Source organism: Pongo abelii, chromosome 22 (genome assembly GCF_028885655.2).
Source record: "Pongo abelii isolate AG06213 chromosome 22, NHGRI_mPonAbe1-v2.0_pri, whole genome shotgun sequence".
In the NCBI taxonomy this organism is placed as follows: domain Eukaryota; kingdom Metazoa; phylum Chordata; class Mammalia; order Primates; family Hominidae; genus Pongo; species Pongo abelii.
In genome coordinates, this window is record NC_072007.2 from 8,043,616 (window position 1) to 8,064,332 (window position 20,717).

Genomic DNA, 20,717 nt, shown 5'->3' on the forward strand with positions numbered 1-20,717 from the left:
ATCACAAAGAAGTTTCTGAGAATGCTTCTGTCTAGTTTTTAGGTGAAGATATTTTCTTTCCAGCATAGGCCTCAAAGCCCTCCAAACATCCACTTGCAGATTCTACAAAAAGTGTGTTTCAAAACTAGTCTATCAAAAGGAAGGTTCAACTCTGTTGGTTGAACGTTCTGATCCCACAGAAGTTTCTGAGAATGTTTCTGTCTAGTTTTTAGGTGAAGATATTTCCTTTTTCATCATAGGCCTCAAATCACTCCAAATATCCACTTGCAGATTCTACAAAAAGAGTGGTTCAAAACTGCTCTATCAAAAGGAAGGTTCAAGCCTGTGATTTGAATGCATAAAGCACAGGGGAGTCTCTGAGAATGCTTCTGTCTTGTTCTAAAGTTAAGATATTCCCTTTATGCAGCACAGGCCACAAATCTCTCCAAATATCCACTTGCAAATTCTACAAACAGAGTGTTTCAAAGCTGTTCTATCAAAAGGCAAGTTCAAACCTGTGAGTTGAATGCACTCATCACCAAGAAATTTCTGAGAATGCTTCCGTCTAGTTTTTATGTGAAGATATTTCCTTTTCTAGCATAGGCCTCAAATTGCTCCAAATATCCACTTGCAGATTCTCCAAAAAAAGTGTTTCAAAACTGTTCTATCAAAAGGAAGGTTCAACTCTTTGGGTTGAATGCACTCATCCCGAAGTAATTTCTGAGAATGCTTCTGTCTAGTTTTTATATGAAGATATTTCCTTTTCCATCTTTGACCTCAAAGCGCTCAAAATACCCACTTGCAGAATCTACAAAAAGAGTGTTTCAAAACTGCTCTATCGAAAGGAATGTTCAAGTCTGTGAGTTGAATGCACTCATCACAAAAAGGTATCTCAGAATGATTCTCCTTATTTTTTTATGGGAAGATACACCCTTTTCCAGCATAGGTCTTAATGTGCTCCAAATGATCCCTTGTAGATTATACAAAGAGAGTGTTTCATAACTGTTCTACAAAAAGGAAGGTTGAACTCTGTGAGTTGAATGCACTCATCACAGAGAAGTGTCTGACAATGCTTCTGTCTAGTTTTTATGTGAAGATATTTCCTTTTCCAGCATAGGCCTCAAAGCGCTCCAAATATCCACTTGAAGATTCTTCAAAAAGAGTGTTTCAAAACTGCTCTATCAAAAGGAAGGTTCAAGTCTGTGAGTCGAATGCACTGATCACAAAAAAGTATCTCAGAATGATTCTGCTTTTTTTTTAATGGGAAGATACTTCCTTTTCCAGCATAGGCCCCAATGTGCTCCAAATGATCCCTTGTAGATTCTACAAAGAGAGTGTTTCATAACTGTTCTACAAAAAGGAAGGTTGAACTCTGTGAGTTGAATGCACTCATCACAGAGAAGTGTCTGACAATGCTTCTGTCCAATTTTTATGTGAAGATATTTCCTTTTCCAGCATAGGTCTCAAAGCTCCCCAAATATCCACTTGCAGATTCTACAAAAAGAGTGTTTCAAAACTGTTCTATCAAAAGGAAAGTTCAACTCTGTAAGCTGAATGCATTCATCACAAAGAAGTTTCATAGAATGCTTTTGTCTAGTTTTTATGTGAGGATATATCCTTTCCCAGCAAAGGCCTCAATCCACTCCAAATATCCACTTGCAATTTCTACAAAAAGAGTTTTTAAAATCTGCTCTTTCAAAAGGAATGTTCAAGTCTGTGAGTTGAATGCATAACGCACACTGAAGTTTCTGAGAATGCTTCCTTCTAGTTTTTATGTGAAGATATTCCCTTTTACACCACAGGCCTCAAATCGCTCCAAATATCCACTTGTAGATTCTACAAAAAGGGTGTTTCAAAACTGCTCTATCAAAAGGAGGTTTCTAGTCTGTTAGATGAATGCACGCATCACAAGGAAGTTTCAGAGAATGCTTCTGTCTAGTTTATATGTGAAGATACTTCCTTTTCCAGATTAGGCCTCAAAGCACACCAAATATCCACTTGCACATTCTACAAAAGGAGTGTTTCAAAACTGCTCTATCAAAAAGAAAGTTCAAGTCCGTGAGTACAATGCACTCATCATAGAGATGTTTCTGAGAATGCTTCTGTATAGTTTTTATGTGATGATATTTCCTTTTACAGCGTAGGCCTCATAGCCCTCCAAATATCCACTTGCAGATTCTACAAAAAGAGTGTGTCAAAACTGCTATATCAAAAGGAAAGTTTAAGTCTGTGAGTTGGATGCACTCATCACTAAGAACTCTGTGAGTATGCTTCTGCTTAGTTTTTATGAGAACATATTTCCATTTCCAGCATAGGCCTCAAAGCGCACCAAGTATCCACTTTCAGATTCTACAAAGAGAGTGTTACAAAACAGTTCTAAAAAAAAGGAGGTTTCAACTCTGTGGGTTGAATGCACTCATCGCAAAGAAGTTTCAGAGAATGCTTCTGTCTAGTTTTTAGGTGAAGATATTCCCTTTTTCATCATAGGCCTCAAATCGCTCCAAATATCCAATTGCAGATTCTACAAAAAGAGTGTTTCAAAACTGCTCTATCAAAAGGAAGGTTCAAGTCTGTGAGTTGAATGCATGAAGCACGGGGAAGTTTTTGGGAATGCTTCTGTCTAGTTTTTATGTGAAGATATTTCCTTTTCCAGCATAGACCTCAAAATTCTCCAAATATCCACTTGCAGATTCTACAAAAAGACTGTTTCAAAACTGTTCCATCAAAAGGAAAGTTCAACTCGGTGAATTAAATGCACACATCACAAAGAAATTTCTGAGAATGCTTTTGTCTAATTTTTCTGTGAGGATATTTCCTTTTCCATCATAGGCCTCAAAGCACTCCAAATATGCACTTGCACTTTCTACAAAAAGAGTGTTTCAAATCTGCTCTTTCAAAAAGAAGGTTCAAGAGTGTGAGTTGAATGCAAATAGCTCAGGGAAGTTTCTCAGAATGCTTCTGTCTAGTTTTTATATGAAGATATTCCCTTTTCCAGCATAGGCCTCAATGAGCTCCAAATAATCTCTTATAGATTCTTCAAAGAAAGTGTTTCATAAATGACTCATCACAGAGAAGTTTCTGAGAATGCTTCCGTCTAGGTATTATGTGAAGATATTTCTTTTTCCAGCATAGATCCCAATGCGCTCCAAATATCCACTTGCAGATTCTAAAAAAAGAGTGTTTCAAAACTGTTCTATCAAAGGCAAGGTTCAACTCTGTGAGCTGAATGCATTCATCCCAAAGAAGTTTCGGAGAATGCTTTTGTCTTGTTTTTATGTGAGGATATTTCCTTTTCCAGCATAGGCCTCAAAGCGCTCCAAATATCCACTTGCAGTTTCTACAAAAAGAGTATTTAAAATCTGCTCTTTGAAAAGGAAGTTTCAAGTCTGTGAGTTGACTGCATAAGGCAAAGGGAAGTTTCTGAGAATGCTTCTATCTAGTTTTTATGTGAAGATATCCCCTTTTTCACTGTAGGCCTCAAATCGCTGTAAATATCCACTTGCAGAGTCTACAAAAAGGGTGTTTCAAAACTGCTCTACCAAAAAGAAGGTTCAAGCCCGTGAATTGAATGTATAAGGCACAAGGAAGTCTCTGAGAATGCTTCTGTCTAGTTCTTATGTTAAGATATTCCCTTTTTGCAGCATAGGCCTCAAATCGCTCCAAATATCCACTTGCAAATTCTACAAACAGAGTGTTTCAAAACTGTTCTATCAAAAGGAAAGTTCAACCCTGTGAGTTGAACGCACTCATCACAAAGAAATTTCTGAGAATGCTTCTGTCTAATTTTTATGTGAAGATATTCCCTTTTCCAGCATAGGCCTCAAATTGCTCCAAATACCCACTTGTAGATTCTATAAAAAGAGTGTTTCAAAACTGCTCTTTCAAAAGGAATGTTCAAGTCTCAGAGTTGAATGCACTCATCACAAAAATGTTTCTGAGAATGATTCTGCTTAGTTTTTATGGGAAGATATTCCCTTTTCCATCGTAGGCCTCAATGCGCTCCAAATAATCGATAGTAGATTCTACAAAGAGAGTGATTCAAAACTATTCTACCTAAAGGAAGGTTGAACTCAGTGAGCTGAATGCGCCCATCACAGAGAAGTGTCTGAGAATGCTTCTGTCTAATTTTTATGTGAAGATATTTCCTTTTCCAGCATAGGTCTCAAAGCACTCCAAATATCCAATTGCAGATTCTACAAAAAGAGTGTTTCAAAACTGCTCTATCAAAAGGAATGTTCAAGTCTCTGAGTTGAAAGCACTCATCACATAAATGTTTCTGAGAATGATTCTGCTTAGTTTTTATGGGAAGATATTCCCTTTCCCATCATAGGCCTAAATGAGCTCCAAATAATCTATTGTAGATTCTAGAAAGAGAGTGATTCAAAACTGTTCTACCAAAAGGAAGGTTGAACTCTCTGAGTTGAATGCACTCATCACAGAGAAGTGTCTGAGAATGCTTCTGTCTAATTTTTATGTGAAGATATTTCCTTTTCCAGCATAGGTCTCAAAGCTCTCCAAATATCCACTTGCAGATTCTACAAAAAGAGTGTTTCAAAACTGTTCTATCAAAAGGAAAGTTCAACTCTGTAGGCTGAATGCATTCATCACAAAGAAGTTTCAGGGAATGCTTTTGTCTAGTTTTTATGTGAGGATATATCCTTTTCCAGCATAGGCCTCAAAGCACTCCAAATATCCACTTGCAATTTCTACAAAAAGAGTTTTTCAAATCTGCTCTTTCAAAAGGAAGGTTCAAGTCTGTGAGTTGAATGCATAAAGCACACTGAAGTTTCTGAGAATGCTTCCTTCTAGTTTTTATGTGAAGATATTCCCTTTTACACCACAGGCCTCAAATCGCTCCAAATATCCACTTGCAGATTCTACAAAAAGGGTGTTTCAAAACTGCTCTATCAAAAGGAAGTTTCTAGTCTGTTAGATGAATGCACGCATCACAAAGAAGTTTCAGAGAATGCTTCTGTCTAGTTTTTATGTGAAGATATTTCCTTTTCCAGATTAGGCCTCAAAGCACACCAAATATCCACTTGCACATTCTACAAAAGGAGTGTTTCAAAACTGCTCTATCAAAAAGAAAGTTCAAGTCTGTGAGTACAATGCGCTCATCATAGAGATGTTTCTGAGAATGCTTCCGTATAGTTTTTATGTGATGATATTTCCTTTTACAGCGTAGCCCTCATAGCGCTCCAAATATCCACTTGCAGATTCTACAAAAAGAGTGTGTCAAAACTGCTATATCAAAAGGAAAGTTTATGTCTGTGAGTTGAATGCACTCATCACTAAGAACTCTGTGAGTATGCTTCTGCTTAGTTTTTATGAGAACATATTTCCATTTCCAGCATAGGCCTCAAAGCGCACCAAGTATCCACTTTCAGATTCTACAAAGAGAGTGTTACAAAACAGTTCTAAAAAAAAGGAGGTTTCAACTCTGTGGGTTGAATGCACTCATCGCAAAGAAGTTTCAGAGAATGCTTCTGTCTAGTTTTTAGGTGAAGACATTCCCTTTTTCATCATAGGCCTCAAATCGCTCCAAATATCCAATTGCAGATTCTACAAAAAGAGTGTTTCAAAACTGCTCTATCAAAAGGAAGGTTCAAGTCTGTGAGTTGAATGCATGAAGCACGGGGAAGTTTTTGGGAATGCTTCTGTCTAGTTTTTATGTGAAGATTTCTCTTTTTGCAGCATAGGCCTCAAATCGCTCCAAATACACACTTGCAGATTCTACAAAAAGAATGTTTCAAAACTGTTCTAGCAAAAGGAAAGTTCAACCCTGTGAGTTGAATGCACTCATCACACAGAAATTTCTGAGAATGTTTCTGTCTAGTTTTGATGTGAAGATATTTCCTTTTCCAGCATAGACCTCAAAGCACTCCAAATATCCACTTGCAGATTCTACAAAACGAGTGTTTCAAAACTACTCTATCAAAAGGAAGGTTCAAGGCTGTGAGTTGAATGCACTCATCACAAAAATATTTCTGAGAATGATTCTGCTTAGTTTTTCCGGAAAGATACTTTCTTTTCCAGCATAGGCCTCAATGAGCTCCAAATAATCTCTTGTAGACTCTACAAAGAGAGTGTTTCATAACTGTTCTACCAAAAGGAAGGTTGAACTCTGTGAGGTGAATGCACTCATCACAGAGAAGTTTCTGTGAATGCTTCCGTCTATTTATTATGTGAAGATATTTCCTTTTCCAGCATACGCCTCAAAGCGCTCCAAATAGCCACTTGCAGATTCTACAAAAAGAGTGTTTCAAAACTGTTCCATCAAAGGGAAGGTTCAACTCTGTGAGGTGAATGCATTCATCACAAAGAAGTTTCGGAGAATGCTTTTGTCTACTTTTTATGTGGGGATATTTCCTTTTCCTGCATAGGCCTCAAAGCGCTCCAAATATCCACTTGCAGTTTCTGCAAAAAAAGTGTTTCAAATCTGCTCTTTCAAAAGGAAGTTTTAAGTCGGTGAGTTGAATGCATACGGCACAGGGAAGTTTCTGAGAATGCTTCTATCTAGTTTTTATGCGAAGATATCCCCTTTTTCACCATAGGCCTCAAATCGCTCCAAATATCCACTTGCAGATTCTACAAAAAGAGGGTTTCAAAACTGCTCTATCAAAAGGAAGGTTCTACTCTGTTAGTTTAATGCACGCATCACAAAGAAAATACGGAGAATACTTCTGTCCAGTTTTTATGTGAAGATATTTCCTTTTCCATCTTAGCCCTCAAATCGCACCAAATATACACTTTCATATTTTACAAAAAGACTGTTTCAAAACTGCTCTATCAAAAGGAAATTTAAAGTCTGTGAGTACAATGCACTCATCACAAAGAAGTTTCTGAGCATGCTTCTGTCTAGTATTTATATGAAGAAATTTCCTTTTCGAGCATAGGCCTCAAAGCATTCCAAATATCCACTTGCAGATTCTACAAAAGAGTGTTTCAAAACTGCGCTATCAAAAGGAAGGTTCAACTCTGTGAGTTGAAATCATAAAACACAGAGAAGTTTCTGAGAATGCTTCTGTTTAGTTTTTATGTATACATATTTCCTTTTCCAGCATTGGCCTCAAAGCGCCAAAAATGTCCACCTGCAGATCCTACAAAAAGGGTGTTTCATAACTGCTCTTTGAAAAGCAGGGTTCAAATCTGTGAGTTGAGTGCACACATCACAAAGAAGTTTCTGAGAATACTTCTGTCTAGTTTTTATGTGATGGTATTTCCTTTTCCTGCATAGGCCTCAAAGCGCTCTAAATATCCACTTCCAGATTCTACAAAAAGTGTTTTTCCAAACTGTTCGATCAAAAGGAAGGTTCAAGTCTGTGAGTTGAATTCATAAAGCACAGGGAAGTTTCTGAGAATGCTTCTGTCCAGTTTTTATGTGAAGATATACCCTTTTCCAGGCTAGGCCTCAAAGTGCTAAAACTATCCACTTGCAGATTCTACAATATGGTGTTTCAAAACTGCTTTATCAAAAGGAAGTTTCAATTCTGTGAGTTGAAGGCACACATCACAAAGATGTTTTTGAGAATGCTTCAATATAGTTTTTATGTGAAATTATTTCTTACTCCAGCATAGGCCTCAAGCAATCCAAATATCCACTTGCAGATTCTATAAGAAGATTGTGTCAGAATTGTTCTATCAAAAGGAACTTTCAACACTGTGAGTTGAATGCACTCATCACAAAGAAGTTTCTGAGAATGCTTCTGTCTAGTTTTTAGGTGAAGATATTTTCTTTCCAGCATAGGCCTCAAAGCCCTCCAAACATCCACTTGCAGATTCTACAAAAAGTGTGTTTCAAAACTAGTCTATCAAAAGGAAGGTTCAACTCTGTTGGTTGAACGTTCTGATCCCACAGAAGTTTCTGAGAATGTTTCTGTCTAGTTTTTAGGTGAAGATATTTCCTTTTTCATCATAGGCCTCAAATCACTCCAAATATCCACTTGCAGATTCTACAAAAAGAGTGGTTCAAAACTGCTCTATCAAAAGGAAGGTTCAAGCCTGTGATTTGAATGCATAAAGCACAGGGGAGTCTCTGAGAATGCTTCTGTCTTGTTCTAAAGTTAAGATATTCCCTTTATGCAGCACAGGCCGCAAATCTCTCCAAATATCCACTTGCAAATTCTACAAACAGAGTGTTTCAAAGCTGTTCTATCAAAAGGCAAGTTCAAACCTGTGAGTTGAATGCACTCATCACCAAGAAATTTCTGAGAATGCTTCCGTCTAGTTTTTATGTGAAGATATTTCCTTTTCTAGCATAGGCCTCAAATTGCTCCAAATATCCACTTGCAGATTCTACAAAAAAAGTGTTTCAAAACTGTTCTATCAAAAGGAAGGTTCAACTCTTTGGGTTGAATGCACTCATTCCGAAGTAATTTCTGAGAATGCTTCTGTCTAGTTTTTATACGAAGATATTTCCTTTTCCATCTTTGACCTCAAAGCGCTCAAAATACCCACTTGCAGAATCTACAAAAAGAGTGTTTCAAAACTGCTCTATCGAAAGGAATGTTCAAGTCTGTGAGTTGAATGCACTCATCACAAAAAGGTATCTCAGAATGATTCTGCTTATTTTTTTATGGGAAGATACACCCTTTTCCAGCATAGGTCTTAATGTGCTCCAAATGATCCCTTGTAGATTATACAAAGAGAGTGTTTCATAACTGTTCTACAAAAAGGAAGGTTGAACTCTGTGAGTTGAATGCACTCATCACAGAGAAGTGTCTGACAATGCTTCTGTCTAGTTTTTATGTGAAGATATTTCCTTTTCCAGCATAGGCCTCAAAGCGCTCCAAATATCCACTTGAAGATTCTTCAAAAAGAGTTTTTCAAAACTGCTCTATCAAAAGGAAGGTTCAAGTCTGTGAGTCGAATGCACTGATCACAAAAAAGTATCTCAGAATGATTCTGCTTTTTTTTTAATGGGAAGATACTTCCTTTTCCAGCATAGGCCCCAATGTGCTCCAAATGATCCCTTGTAGATTCTACAAAGAGAGTGTTTCATAACTGTTCTACAAAAAGGAAGGTTGAACTCTGTGAGTTGAATGCACTCATCACAGAGAAGTGTCTGACAATGCTTCTGTCTAATTTTTATGTGAAGATATTTCCTTTTCCAGCGTAGGTCTCAAAGCTCTCCAAATATCCACTTGCAGATTCTACAAAAAGAGTGTTTCAAAACTGTTCTATCAAAAGGAAAGTTCAACTCTGTAAGCTGAATGCATTCATCACAAAGAAGTTTCAGAGAATGCTTTTGTCTAGTTTTTATGTGAGGATATATCCTTTCCCAGCAAAGGCCTCAAACCACTCCAAATATCCACTTGCAATTTCTACAAAAAGAGTTTTTCAAATCTGCTCTTTCAAAAGGAATGTTCAAGTCTGTGAGTTGAATGCATAACGCACACTGAAGTTTCTGAGAATGCTTCCTTCTAGTTTTTATGTGAAGATATTCCCTTTTACACCACAGACCTCAAATCGCTCCAAATATCCACTTGTAGATTCTACAAAAAGGGTGTTTCAAAACTGCTCTATCAAAAGGAAGTTTCTAGTCTGTTAGATGAATGCACGCATCACAAAGAAGTTTCAGAGAATGCTTCTGTCTAGTTTTTATGTGAAGATATTTCCTTTTCCAGATTAGGCCTCAAAGCACACCAAATATCCACTTGCACATTCTACAAAAGCAGTGTTTCAAAACTGCTCTATCAAGAAGAAAGTTCAAGTCCGTGAGTACAATGCACTCATCATAGAGATGTTTCTGAGAATGCTTCTGTATAGTTTTTATGTGATGATATTTCCTTTTACAGCGTAGGCCTCATAGCGCTCCAAATATCCACTTGCAGATTCTACAAAAAGAGTGTGTCAAAACTGCTATATCAAAAGGAAAGTTTAAGTCTGTGAGTTGGATGCACTCATCACTAAGAACTCTGTGAGTATGCTTCTGCTTAGTTTTTATGAGAACATATTTCCATTTCCAGCATAGGCCTCAAAGCGCACCAAGTATCCACTTTCAGATTCTACACAGAGAGTGTTACAAAACAGTTCTAAAAAAAAGGAGGTTTCAACTCTGTGGGTTGAATGCACTCATCGCAAAGAAGTTTCAGAGAATGCTTCTGTCTAGTTTTTAGTTGAAGACATTCCCTTTTTCATCATAGGCCTCAAATCGCTCCAAATATCCAATTGCAGATTCTACAAAAAGAGTGTTTCAAAACTGCTCTATCAAAAGGAAGGTTCAAGTCTGTGAGTTGAATGCATGAAGCACGGGGAAGTTTTTGGGAATGCTTCTGTCTAGTTTTTATGTGAAGATATTTCCTTTTCCAGCATAGACCTCAAATTGCTCCAAATATCCACTTGCAGATTCTACAAAAAGACTGTTTCAAAACTGTTCTATCAAAAGGAAAGTTCAACTCGGTGAATTAAATGCACACATCACAAAGAAATTTCTGAGAATGCTTTTGTCTAATTTTTCTGTGAGGATATTTCCTTTTCCATCATAGGCCTCAAAGCACTCCAAATATGCACTTGCACTTTCTACAAAAAGAGTGTTTCAAATCTGCTCTTTCAAAAAGAAGGTTCAAGAGTGTGAGTTGAATGCAAATAGCGCAGGGAAGTTTCTCAGAATGGTTCTGTCTAGTTTTTATATGAAGATATTCCCTTTTCCAGCATAGGCCTCAATGAGCTCCAAATAATCTCTTATAGATTCTTCAAAGAAAGTGTTTCATAAATGACTCATCACAGAGAAGTTTCTGAGAATGCTTCCGTCTAGGTATTATGTGAAGATATTTCTTTTTCCAGCATAGGTCCCAATGCGCTCCAAATATCCACTTGCAGATTCTAAAAAAAGAGTGTTTCAAAACTGTTCTATCAAAGGCAAGGTTCAACTCTGTGAGCTGAATGCATTCATCCCAAAGAAGTTTCGGAGAATGCTTTTGTCTTGTTTTTATGTGAGGATATTTCCTTTTCCAGCATAGGCCTCAAAGCGCTCCAAATATCCACTTGCAGTTTCTACAAAAAGAGTATTTAAAATCTGCTCTTTGAAAAGAAAGTTTCAAGTCTGTGAGTTGACTGCATAAGGCAAAGGGAAGTTTCTGAGAATGCTTCTATCTAGTTTTTATGTGAAGATATCCCCTTTTTCACTGTAGGCCTCAAATCCACTTGCAGAGTCTACAAAAAGGGTGTTTCAAAACTGCTCTACCAAAAAGAAGGTTCAAGCCCGTGAATTGAATGTATAAGGCCCAAGGAAGTCTCTGAGAATGCTTCTGTCTAGTTCTTATGTTAAGATATTCCCTTTTTGCAGCATAGGCCTCAAATCGCTCCAAATATCCACTTGCAAATTCTACAAACAGAGTGTTTCAAAACTATTCTATCAAAAGGAAAGTTCAACCCTGTGAGTTGAACGCACTCATCACAAAGAAATTTCTGAGAATGCTTCTGTCTAATTTTTATGTGAAGATATTCCCTTTTCCAGCATAGGCCTCAAATTGCTCCAAATACCCACTTGTAGTTTCTATAAAAAGAGTGTTTCAAAACTGCTCTTTCAAAAGGAATGTTCAAGTCTCAGAGTTGAATGCACTCATCACAAAAATGTTTCTGAGAATCATTCTGCTTAGTTTTTATGGGAAGATATTCCCTTTTCCATCGTAGGCCTCAATGCGCTCCAAATAATCAATAGTAGATTCTACAAAGAGAGTGATTCAAAACTATTCTACCTAAAGGAAGGTTGAACTCAGTGAGCTGAATGCGCCCATCACAGAGAAGTGTCTGAGAATGCTTCTGTCTAATTTTTATATGAAGATATTTCCTTTTCCAGCATAGGTCTCAAAGCACTCCAAATATCCAATTGCAGATTCTACAAAAAGAGTGTTTCAAAACTGCTCTATCAAAAGGAATGTTCAAGTCTCTGAGTTGAAAGCACTCATCACATAAATGTTTCTGAGAATGATTCTGCTTAGTTTTTATGGGAAGATATTCCCTTTCCCATCATAGGCCTAAATGAGCTCCAAATAATCTATTGTAGATTCTAGAAAGAGAGTGATTCAAAACTGTTCTACCAAAAGGAAGGTTGAACTCTCTGAGTTGAATGCACTCATCACAGAGAAGTGTCTGAGAATGCTTCTGTCTAATTTTTATGTGAAGATATTTCCTTTTCCAGCATAGGTCTCAAAGCTCTCCAAATATCCACTTGCAGATTCTACAAAAAGAGTGTTTCAAAACTGTTCTATCAAAAGGAAAGTTCAACTCTGTAGGCTGAATGCATTCATCACAAAGAAGTTTCAGGGAATGCTTTTGTCTAGTTTTTATGTGAGGATATATCCTTTTCCAGCATAGGCCTCAAAGCACTCCAAATATCCACTTGCAATTTCTACAAAAAGAGTTTTTCAAATCTGCTCTTTCAAAAGGAAGGTTCAAGTCTGTGAGTTGAATGCATAACGCACACTGAAGTTTCTGAGAATGCTTCCTTCTAGTTTTTATGTGAAGATATTCCCTTTTACACCACAGGCCTCAAATCGCTCCAAATATCCACTTGCAGATTCTACAAAAAGGGTGCTTCAAAACTGCTCTATCAAAAGGAAGTTTCTAGTCTGTTAGATGAATGCACGCATCACAAAGAAGTTTCAGAGAATGCTTCTGTCTAGTTTTTATGTGAAGATATTTCCTTTTCCAGATTAGGCCTCAAAGCACACCAAATATCCACTTGCACATTCTACAAAAGGAGTGTTTCAAAACTGCTCTATCAAAAAGAAAGTTCAAGTCTGTGAGTACAATGCGCTCATCATAGAGATGTTTCTGAGAATGCTTCCGTATAGTTTTTGTGTGATGATATTTCCTTTTACAGCGTAGCCCTCATAGCGCTCCAAATATCCACTTGCAGATTCTACAAAAAGAGTGTGTCAAAACTGCTATATCAAAAGGAAAGTTTATGTCTGTGAGTTGAATGCACTCATCACTAAGAACTCTGTGAGTATGCTTCTGCTTAGTTTTTATGAGAACATATTTCCATTTCCAGCATAGGCCTCAAAGCGCACCAAGTATCCACTTTCAGATTCTACAAAGAGAGTGTTACAAAACAGTTCTAAAAAAAAGGAGGTTTCAACTCTGTGGGTTGAATGCACTCATCGCAAAGAAGTTTCAGAGAATGCTTCTGTCTAGTTTTTAGGTGAAGACATTCCCTTTTTCATCATAGGCCTCAAATCGCTCCAAATATCCAATTGCAGATTCTACAAAAAGAGTGTTTCAAAACTGCTCTATCAAAAGGAAGGTTCAAGTCTGTGAGTTGAATGCATGAAGCACGGGGAAGTTTTTGGGAATGCTTCTGTCTAGTTTTTATGTGAAGATTTCTCTTTTTGCAGCATAGGCCTCAAATCGCTCCAAATACACACTTGCAGATTCTACAAAAAGAATGTTTCAAAACTGTTCTAGCAAAAGGAAAGTTCAACCCTGTGAGTTGAATGCACTCATCACACAGAAATTTCTGAGAATGTTTCTGTCTAGTTTTGATGTGAAGATATTTCCTTTTCCAGCATAGACCTCAAAGCACTCCAAATATCCACTTGCAGATTCTACAAAACGAGTGTTTCAAAACTACTCTATCAAAAGGAAGGTTCAAGGCTGTGAGTTGAATGCACTCATCACAAAAATATTTCTGAGAATGATTCTGCTTAGTTTTTCCGGGAAGATACTTTCTTTTCCAGCATAGGCCTCAATGAGCTCCAAATAATCTCTTGTAGACTCTACAAAGAGAGTGTTTCATAACTGTTCTACCAAAAGGAAGGTTGAACTCTGTGAGGTGAATGCACTCATCACAGAGAAGTTTCTGTGAATGCTTCCGTCTATTTATTATGTGAAGATATTTCCTTTTCCAGCATACGCCTCAAAGCGCTCCAAATAGCCACTTGCAGATTCTACAAAAAGAGTGTTTCAAAACTGTTCCATCAAAGGGAAGGTTCAACTCTGTGAGGTGAATGCATTCATCACAAAGAAGTTTCGGAGAATGCTTTTGTCTACTTTTTATGTGGGGATATTTCCTTTTCCTGCATAGGCCTCAAAGCGCTCCAAATATCCACTTGCAGTTTCTGCAAAAAAAGTGTTTCAAATCTGCTCTTTCAAAAGGAAGTTATAAGTCGGTGAGTTGAATGCATACGGCACAGGGAAGTTTCTGAGAATGCTTCTATCTAGTTTTTATGCGAAGATATCCCCTTTTTCACCATAGGCCTCAAATCGCTCCAAATATCCACTTGCAGATTCTACAAAAAGAGGGTTTCAAAACTGCTCTATCAAAAGGAAGGTTCTACTCTGTTAGTTTAATGCACACATCACAAAGAAAATACGGAGAATACTTCTGTCCAGTTTTTATGTGAAGATATTTCCTTTTCCATCTTAGCCCTCAAATCGCACCAAATATACACTTTCATATTTTACAAAAAGACTGTTTCAAAACTGCTCTATCAAAAGGAAATTTAAAGTCTGTGAGTACAATGCACTCATCACAAAGAAGTTTCTGAGCATGCTTCTGTCTAGTATTTATATGAAGAAATTTCCTTTTCGAGCATAGGCCTCAAAGCATTCCAAATATCCACTTGCAGATTCTACAAAAGAGTGTTTCAAAACTGCGCTATCAAAAGGAAGGTTCAACTCTGTGAGTTGAAATCATAAAACACAGAGAAGTTTCTGAGAATGCTTCTGTTTAGTTTTTATGTATACATATTTCCTTTTCCAGCATTGGCCTCAAAGCGCCAAAAATGTCCACCTGCAGATCCTACAAAAAGGGTGTTTCATAACTGCTCTTTGAAAAGCAGGGTTCAAATCTGTGAGTTGAGTGCACACATCACAAAGAAGTTTCTGAGAATACTTCTGTCTAGTTTTTATGTGATGGTATTTCCTTTTCCTGCATAGGCCTCAAAGCGCTCTAAATATCCACTTCCAGATTCTACAAAAAGTGTTTTTCCAAACTGTTCTATCAAAAGGAAGGTTCAAGTCTGTGAGTTGAATTCATAAAGCACAGGGAAGTTTCTGAGAATGCTTCTGTCCAGTTTTTATGTGAAGATATACCCTTTTCCAGGCTAGGCCTCAAAGTGCTAAAACTATCCACTTGCAGATTCTACAATATGGTGTTTCAAAACTGCTTTATCAAAAGGAAGTTTTAATTCTGTGAGTTGAAGGCACACATCACAAAGATGTTTTTGAGAATGCTTCAATATAGTTTTTATGTGAAATTATTTCTTACTCCAGCATAGGCCTCAAGCAATCCAAATATCCACTTGCAGATTCTACAAAAAGACTGTTTCAAAACTGTTCTATCAAAAGGAAAGTTCAACTCGGTGAATTAAATGCACACATCACAAAGAAATTTCTGAGAATGCTTTTGTCTAATTTTTCTGTGAGGATATTTCCTTTTCCATCATAGGCCTCAAAGCACTCCAAATATGCACTTGCACTTTCTACAAAAAGAGTGTTTCAAATCTGCTCTTTCAAAAAGAAGGTTCAAGAGTGTGAGTTGAATGCAAATAGCGCAGGGAAGTTTCTCAGAATGGTTCTGTCTAGTTTTTATATGAAGATATTCCCTTTTCCAGCATAGGCCTCAATGAGCTCCAAATAATCTCTTATAGATTCTTCAAAGAAAGTGTTTCATAAATGACTCATCACAGAGAAGTTTCTGAGAATGCTTCCGTCTAGGTATTATGTGAAGATATTTCTTTTTCCAGCATAGGTCCCAATGCGCTCCAAATATCCACTTGCAGATTCTAAAAAAAGAGTGTTTCAAAACTGTTCTATCAAAGGCAAGGTTCAACTCTGTGAGCTGAATGCATTCATCCCAAAGAAGTTTCGGAGAATGCTTTTGTCTTGTTTTTATGTGAGGATATTTCCTTTTCCAGCATAGGCCTCAAAGCGCTCCAAATATCCACTTGCAGTTTCTACAAAAAGAGTATTTAAAATCTGCTCTTTGAAAAGAAAGTTTCAAGTCTGTGAGTTGACTGCATAAGGCAAAGGGAAGTTTCTGAGAATGCTTCTATCTAGTTTTTATGTGAAGATATCCCCTTTTTCACTGTAGGCCTCAAATCCACTTGCAGAGTCTACAAAAAGGGTGTTTCAAAACTGCTCTACCAAAAAGAAGGTTCAAGCCCGTGAATTGAATGTATAAGGCCCAAGGAAGTCTCTGAGAATGCTTCTGTCTAGTTCTTATGTTAAGATATTCCCTTTTTGCAGCATAGGCCTCAAATCGCTCCAAATATCCACTTGCAAATTCTACAAACAGAGTGTTTCAAAACTATTCTATCAAAAGGAAAGTTCAACCCTGTGAGTTGAACGCACTCATCACAAAGAAATTTCTGAGAATGCTTCTGTCTAATTTTTATGTGAAGATATTCCCTTTTCCAGCATAGGCCTCAAATTGCTCCAAATACCCACTTGTAGTTTCTATAAAAAGAGTGTTTCAAAACTGCTCTTTCAAAAGGAATGTTCAAGTCTCAGAGTTGAATGCACTCATCACAAAAATGTTTCTGAGAATCATTCTGCTTAGTTTTTATGGGAAGATATTCCCTTTTCCATCGTAGGCCTCAATGCGCTCCAAATAATCAATAGTAGATTCTACAAAGAGAGTGATTCAAAACTATTCTACCTAAAGGAAGGTTGAACTCAGTGAGCTGAATGCGCCCATCACAGAGAAGTGTCTGAGAATGCTTCTGTCTAATTTTTATATGAAGATATTTCCTTTTCCAGCATAGGTCTCAAAGCACTCCAAATATCCAATTGCAGATTCTACAAAAAGAGTGTTTCAAAACTGCTCTATCAAAAGGAATGTTCAAGTCTCTGAGTTGAAAGCACTCATCACATAAATGTTTCTGAGAATGATTCTGCTTAGTTTTTATGGGAAGATATTCCCTTTCCCATAATAGGCCTAAATGAGCTCCAAATAATCTATTGTAGATTCTAGAAAGAGAGTGATTCAAAACTGTTCTACCAAAAGGAAGGTTGAACTCTCTGAGTTGAATGCACTCATCACAGAGAAGTGTCTGAGAATGCTTCTGTCTAATTTTTATGTGAAGATATTTCCTTTTCCAGCATAGGTCTCAAAGCTCTCCAAATATCCACTTGCAGATTCTACAAAAAGAGTGTTTCAAAACTGTTCTATCAAAAGGAAAGTTCAACTCTGTAGGCTGAATGCATTCATCACAAAGAAGTTTCAGGGAATGCTTTTGTCTAGTTTTTATGTGAGGATATATCCTTTTCCAGCATAGGCCTCAAAGCACTCCAAATATCCACTTGCAATTTCTACAAAAAGAGTTTTTCAAATCTGCTCTTTCAAAAGGAATGTTCAAGTCTGTGAGTTGAATGCATAACGCACACTGAAGTTTCTGAGAATGCTTCCTTCTAGTTTTTATGTGAAGATATTCCCTTTTACACCACAGGCCTCAAATCGCTCCAAATATCCACTTGCAGATTCTACAAAAAGGGTGTTTCAAAACTGCTCTATCAAAAGGAAGTTTCTAGTCTGTTAGATGAATGCACGCATCACAAAGAAGTTTCAGAGAATGCTTCTGTCTAGTTTTTATGTGAAGATATTTCCTTTTCCAGATTAGGCCTCAAAGCACACCAAATATCCACTTGCACATTCTACAAAAGGAGTGTTTCAAAACTGCTCTATCAAAAAGAAAGTTCAAGTCTGTGAGTACAATGCGCTCATCATAGAGATGTTTCTGAGAATGCTTCCGTATAGTTTTTATGTGATGATATTTCCTTTTACAGCGTAGCCCTCATAGCGCTCCAAATATCCACTTGCAGATTCTACAAAAAGAGTGTGTCAAAACTGCTATATCAAAAGGAAAGTTTATGTCTGTGAGTTGAATGCACTCATCACTAAGAACTCTGTGAGTATGCTTCTGCTTAGTTTTTATGAGAACATATTTCCATTTCCAGCATAGGCCTCAAAGCGCACCAAGTATCCACTTTCAGATTCTACAAAGAGAGTGTTACAAAACAGTTCTAAAAAAAAGGAGGTTTCAACTCTGTGGGTTGAATGCACTCATCGCAAAGAAGTTTCAGAGAATGCTTCTGTCTAGTTTTTAGGTGAAGACATTCCCTTTTTCATCATAGGCCTCAAATCGCTCCAAATATCCAATTGCAGATTCTACAAAAAGAGTGTTTCAAAACTGCTCTATCAAAAGGAAGGTTCAAGTCTGTGAGTTGAATGCATGAAGCACGGGGAAGTTTTTGGGAATGCTTCTGTCTAGTTTTTATGTGAAGATTTCTCTTTTTGCAGCATAGGCCTCAAATCGCTCCAAATACACACTTGCAGATTCTACAAAAAGAATGTTTCAAAACTGTTCTAGCAAAAGGAAAGTTCAACCCTGTGAGTTGAATGCACTCATCACACAGAAATTTCTGAGAATGTTTCTGTCTAGTTTTGATGTGAAGATATTTCCTTTTCCAGCATAGACCTCAAAGCACTCCAAATATCCACTTGCAGATTCTACAAAACGAGTGTTTCAAAACTACTCTATCAAAAGGAAGGTTCAAGGCTGTGAGTTGAATGCACTCATCACAAAAATATTTCTGAGAATGATTCTGCTTAGTTTTTCCGGGAAGATACTTTCTTTTCCAGCATAGGCCTCAATGAGCTCCAAATAATCTCTTGTAGACTCTACAAAGAGAGTGTTTCATAACTGTTCTACCAAAAGGAAGGTTGAACTCTGTGAGGTGAATGCACTCATCACAGAGAAGTTTCTGTGAATGCTTCCGTCTATTTATTATGTGAAGATATTTCCTTTTCCAGCATACGCCTCAAAGCGCTCCAAATAGCCACTTGCAGATTCTACAAAAAGAGTGTTTCAAAACTGTTCCATCAAAGGGAAGGTTCAACTCTGTGAGGTGAATGCATTCATCACAAAGAAGTTTCGGAGAATGCTTTTGTCTACTTTTTATGTGGGGATATTTCCTTTTCCTGCATAGGCCTCAAAGCGCTCCAAATATCCACTTGCAGTTTCTGCAAAAAAAGTGTTTCAAATCTGCTCTTTCAAAAGGAAGTTTTAAGTCGGTGAGTTGAATGCATACGGCACAGGGAAGTTTCTGAGAATGCTTCTATCTAGTTTTTATGCGAAGATATCCCCTTTTTCACCATAGGCCTCAAATCGCTCCAAATATCCACTTGCAGATTCTACAAAAAGAGGGTTTCAAAACTGCTCTATCAAAAGGAAGGTTCTACTCTGTTAGTTTAATGCACACATCACAAATAAAATACGGAGAATACTTCTGTCCAGTTTTTATGTGAAGATATTTCCTTTTCCATCTTAGCCCTCAAATCGCACCAAATATACACTTTCATATTTTACAAAAAGACTGTTTCAAAACTGCTCTATCAAAAGGAAATTTAAAGTGTGTGAGTACAATGCACTCATCACAAAGAAGTTTCTGAGCATGCTTCTGTCTAGTATTTATATGAAGAAATTTCCTTTTCGAGCATAGGCCTCAAAGCATTCCAAATATCCACTTGCAGATTCTACAAAAGAGTGTTTCAAAACTGCGCTATCAAAAGGAAGGTTCAACTCTGTGAGTTGAAATCATAAAACACAGAGAAGTTTCTGAGAATGCTTCTGTTTAGTTTTTATGTATACATATTTCCTTTTCCAGCATTGGCCTCAAAGCGCCAAAAATGTCCACCTGCAGATCCTACAAAAAGGGTGTTTCATAACTGCTCTTTGAAAAGCAGGGTTCAAATCTGTGAGTTGAGTGCACACATCACAAAGAAGTTTCTGAGAATACTTCTGTCTAGTTTTTATGTGATGGTATTTCCTTTTCCTGCATAGGCCTCAAAGCGCTCTAAATATCCACTTCCAGATTCTACAAAAAGTGTTTTTCCAAACTGTTCTATCAAAAGGAAGGTTCAAGTCTGTGAGTTGAATTCATAAAGCACAGGGAAGTTTCTGAGAATGCTTCTGTCCAGTTTTTATGTGAAGATATACCCTTTTCCAGGCTAGGCCTCAAAGTGCTAAAACTATCCACTTGCAGATTCTACAATATGGTGTTTCAAAACTGCTTTATCAAAAGGAAGTTTCAATTCTGTGAGTTGAAGGCACACATCACAAAGATGTTTTTGAGAATGCTTCAATATAGTTTTTATGTGAAATTATTTCTTACTCCAGCATAGGCCTCAAGCAATCCAAATATCCACTTGCAGATTCTACAAAAAGACTGTTTCAAAACTGTTCTATCAAAAGGAAAGTTCAACTCGGTGAATTAAATGCACACATCACAAAGAAATTTCTGAGAATGCTTTTGTCTAATTTTTCTGTGAGGATATTTCCTTTTCCATCATAGGCCTCAAAGCACTCCAAATATGCACTTGCACTTTCTACAAAAAGAGTGTTTCAAATCTGCTCTTTCAAAAAGAAGGTTCAAGAGTGTGAGTTGAATGCAAATAGCGCAGGGAAGTTTCTCAGAATGGTTCTGTCTAGTTTTTATATGAAGATATTCCCTTTTCCAGCATAGGCCTCAATGAGCTCCAAATAATCTCTTATAGATTCTTCAAAGAAAGTGTTTCATAAATGACTCATCACAGAGAAGTTTCTGAGAATGCTTCCGTCTAGGTATTATGTGAAGATATTTCTTTTTCCAGCATAGGTCCCAATGCGCTCCAAATATCCACTTGCAGATTCTAAAAAAAGAGTGTTTCAAAACTGTTCTATCAAAGGCAAGGTTCAACTCTGTGAGCTGAATGCATTCATCCCAAAGAAGTTTCGGAGAATGCTTTTGTC